The following is a 4,910-nucleotide window of genomic DNA, read 5'->3' on the forward strand; positions in this document are numbered from 1 at the left end:
TGAGTTATCTAAAATTATCTTTTCAAAATGATGGTACTGCATATACGTAATATCTTCACTTCTCAAGTCACTCCCTGTTTCATTCCAGAGGTATCAGTAACCATTCTTAGAATGAATATTATACAGTGTAATGTTATGCACCTGTAGCTTCATTTTATAGTACATGCTACTTGCTGTGGTGTTTGGGTACAAGAGAGCAGCCTGCAGATCCATAGTCCAAACAGACTTATTGACATTAGCAGATTCCTTATCTCACTCCTTCTCCTTTCTGACTTCATCTTTGAGGTTAATGTGTTTGTCATACTCATCCTTAAAAATGTTGCCATATTTGAATGATTTACATGTATCACAGCGATCTTTTCGGGGTACAAATACAGGAAACATTTCCTCGTGATATTTATTACTGATATGGATAACTTCAACAGCTCTTACTCTTTCTTTTTCAGCATCCATTTTGTATTCCCGATGAAGGTTTGCAATAGTGGTCCCTGGATACAAGAACTTTATATCTGTGTATGTTAGTGTGCTCCTGCAGTAACGAGAGTCTACAGTGGGCAATTCATTGAACCAGTTTGTGAGGAATTCATTATTAGAATCATTCACTTTAGCCGATTTTCCACTTTTGGGACCACGTTGGCCTGATGCACTGGTTCCTGATGGGTTGGCAATTGAAGTGTAGGCTGTCCATTTATCCTCATTATCCTTCAGCCATGACATGATAGTTCTTGCAGGGATACCAAAAGTTGAAGCAAAGAGTAGTTTGCATACTGATATGATGATCCATCAGGAAGTTTTAGATTGTAGGCATAGGAGGATTGCCTCCTTGATCCTTGTGCTATTCTCTTTTGCTTAATTTCTTTTATTTTTATATTAGGGCTCGAATATAAACTCTACGCTCCACCCAAGTGTTTAGTGCCCATTATCTATCAGAGTAGAACTGAAAAACACACAAAATTTACACGGCAACACTCACTTAAGGCATAGCCCAAAGCTTGTGTCTCTTGTTTACAAGAGCAGTTAGGGTTATTAATGATATAAAATTAATAAATATCTAATAAAAGAAAATATAATTTAAGGGGATACTAAAAAAAAAAAAAGATTGAGTACGGCTTGTTTGATTTATGGAATATTTATTTTTTTGCCTAAGTCATAATAATGACTTAGGCATACAGATAATAATGCCTAAGTCATCTTGTGATATAGGCAGAAAATTTAAAAGGAATTTCATACCACTTATTATATAGATATGACATAGGCAATTATTCAGTAAGTGCGCCACATGTTGGAGATGAGTTTTAGGCAAAAATATGAAAATCACTGAAAAATTACTTAGCAAGTTAGTTTATGAGGGTGACAATATATATATATATATATATATATATATATATATATATATATATATGTATGTGTGTGTATGTATATATGTATTTATACGTATCTATATATATATATATATATATATATATATATATATATATATATATATATATATATATATATATATATATATATATATATATGTGTGTGTGCGTGTGTATATATAAATATATATATATATATATATATATATATATATATATATATATATATATATATATATATATATATATATATATATATATATATATATGCATATATATATATATATATATATATATATATATATATATATATATATATATATATATATATATATATATATATATATATATATATGCAGAAGAACCACAGGGAAAATGAAAATACGAAATATACCCTTAAGTCCTGACTAGTTTCCTGATACTTCTTCAGAGTCCTCTGAAGAAGTATCACGAAACTAGTCAGGACTTGAGCGTATATTTCGTATTTTCATTTTCCCTGTGGTGGACTCTGAAGAAGTATCACGAAACTAGTCAGGATTGAAGCGTATATTTCGTATTTTCATTTTCCCTGTGGTGGACTCTGAAGAAGTATCACGAAACTAGTCAGGACTTAAGCGTATATTTCGTATTTTCATTTTCCCTGTGGTTCTTCTGCATTTGAGCATCACGTTTTTCTGTGATTTTTACGCATATATATATATATATATATATATATATATATATATATATATATATATATATATATATATATATATATATATATATATATATAATATATATATATATATATATATATATATATATATATATATATATATATATATATATATATATATATATATATATATATATATGTATGTATATATATATATATATATATATATATATATATATATATATATATATATATATATATATATATATATATATATATATATATATATATATATGTGTGTACATATATATATATATATATATATATATATATATATATATATATATATATATATATATATATATATATATATATATATATATATATATATATTTTGTATATACAATATGCATGTGTGTGTATGAATGTATGTCTGTGTATATGTATGTATATGTCTTTTTATATATTTATATATAGATGTGTCTTATATATACATATAGTTTTGCTTATGTATTTATATAGATAAGGCTACCGTTATTCATATAAAACGGATTTTGAGCGAAGCGAAAAATCTATTTGTGGATGAGATAGCCATGTCGTCCTGATGGAAGGTTCCTATAAGTAGCTTCCAAGGGATATTTGAACTACAGTGATATTCCCAGAGAATTTACCTTTTTGTTTCCAGAATTATAACTCCTAGCTCGAATATCCTTGAAATTCTATCAAGGATATTGTATAATCAGGGGATATATGCTTGTTACAACACATAGCAAAATTCACCCCGAATAGCGTTTTCGCCTTGAGGGGGAAGAGTGGCAAAAATAGAAGGGGAGCCGTTATCAAGGTTACCCTTTCTCCCATACTACTATTGAGTATTTAGCTAGCGCCATATTGAAGATGGCAGTTATTCCTACTTTTGTTGCGAATTCGCATGGTGGTGTTCCCTGTTGATCTAATCTTTTTGATCGATTTTGTGAGGATTATTATGCAATCTCCAGCTTCTTTTGCCTCTGGAAAGTTGAGTATTGATTCCTTACAAGGTATAATTTTTACCTCCTGTTCCATGGTGAAATTAGAGTAATTAATTGGTGTTAGGAACTAGGCCTGTTAACCCTGGATAGGTACGGTGGGTCGTTTGCGACCCCGAGCGTCAAAAAAAAACAGGTTTTTCTCACGTGACTCACCCCTGTGACTGAATTTGTGGGTGATCGACCTGCAGGAGGTGTCTCCCCTACACGCTCTAGTAGTGTCCAGATGTGCATTGCTGTAGCTGTACTCCTTCCCCGATTTCTGAGACGGGTCGGGGTCGTTCGCGTCCGAGTTTACCCTTCTGAGGTAGTTTGCATAATTATCAAAGTTATTACGTATTATGAAATTGTCGTAGAATGGTGCAACTTGTATAGGTTATCAGTTGTGGAAAGTCTTGGTGGATTGTTTGGCTACCATGTGCATGTTTTTTTTTTTAGTTAAAATGTCGTTCATCACCACGAGGACCATTTTACCGCGAGTGCCCCTTTTTCATTTTTTTTCATTTTTTTGCCAAGTCATTTTTCCGTAAGATATTGCCAAATAGTGTCGTAAAACTTTTGCTTGTTTAGTGTTGGAAAGTGTGTCTAGATGATCTGGCTACCCATGCATGACTTTGTTTTTGTCAGATACGACGTAGTTATTGGTATATTGGGTATTTAATTGCGGTTACCAATTTTGGTTTTTTTTTCAATATTTGTAAAAATTACTACGTAGTAAGGAATTGCCGTATATTATTCATTTTTTTTTCATGTTTATGTGTTAGAAAGTGTGCCTTGATGGTTGGGCTAACACGTGCATGTCTTTTTTTTTATCTGAGATGTCGTATATTAGAATGTCGGGCATTTTACCGCGAGTGTCCCTTTTTAATTTTTTTAAATTTTTTTGCCAAGTCATTTTTCCGTAAGATATTGCGAAATAGTGTCGTAAAACTTTTGCTTTTTTAATGTTGGAAAGTGTGTCTAGATGATCTGGCTACCCATGCGTGATTTTGTTTTTGTCAGATACGACGTAGTTATTGGTATATTGGGTATTTAACTGCGGTTGCCAATTTCTGTTTTTTTTTCAATATTTGTAAAAATTTACTACGTAGTAAGGAATTGCCGTATATTATTGATTTTTTTTTCATGTTTATGTGTTAGAAAGTGTGCCTTGATGGTTGGGCTAACACGTGCATGTCTTTTTTTTTTATCTGAGATGCCGTATATTAGAATGTTGGGCATTTTTCCGCGAGTGCCCCTTTTTATTTGTTTTGCATTTTTTTGCTTAGTCATGTTACCGTAAGGAATTGGCAAGTAGTGTCGCAAAACTTATATTTTTATAGTGTTGGAAAGTGTTTCTAGATGATCTGGCTACCCATGCCTATTTTTTTTTTAGCCAGATATGGCGTATATATAAGTATGTGTTCGATTTTCCTGTGATTGCCATTTTTTCGTTTTTTCCCATTTCTTTCAAAATTACTACGTACTAAGGAAGTATCACAGAGTAATATTTCATTTATATGTTTATTTGTCGGAAAATATGCCTTGATGGTTTGCCTAGCACGTGGCTGAAATTTTTTTTTTCTGAAATACCGTATATTAGAATGGCCATTTTTCCACGAGTGCCCCTTTTTATTTGTTTTGCATTTTTTTGCTTAGTCATGTTACCGTAAGGAATTGGCAAGTAGTGTCGCAAAACTTATATTTTTATAGTGTTGGAAAGTGTTTCTAGATGATCTGGCTACCCATGCCTATCTTTTTTTTAGCCAGATATGGCGTATATATAGGTATGTGTTCGATTTTCCGGTGATTGCCATTTTTTCGTTTTTTCCCAATTCTTTCAAAATTACTACGTACTAAGGAACTATCACAGAGTAATGATTCCTC

The sequence above is a fragment of the Palaemon carinicauda genome, chromosome 8 (assembly GCF_036898095.1).
Source record: "Palaemon carinicauda isolate YSFRI2023 chromosome 8, ASM3689809v2, whole genome shotgun sequence".
Taxonomy (NCBI): Eukaryota; Metazoa; Arthropoda; class Malacostraca; order Decapoda; family Palaemonidae; genus Palaemon; species Palaemon carinicauda.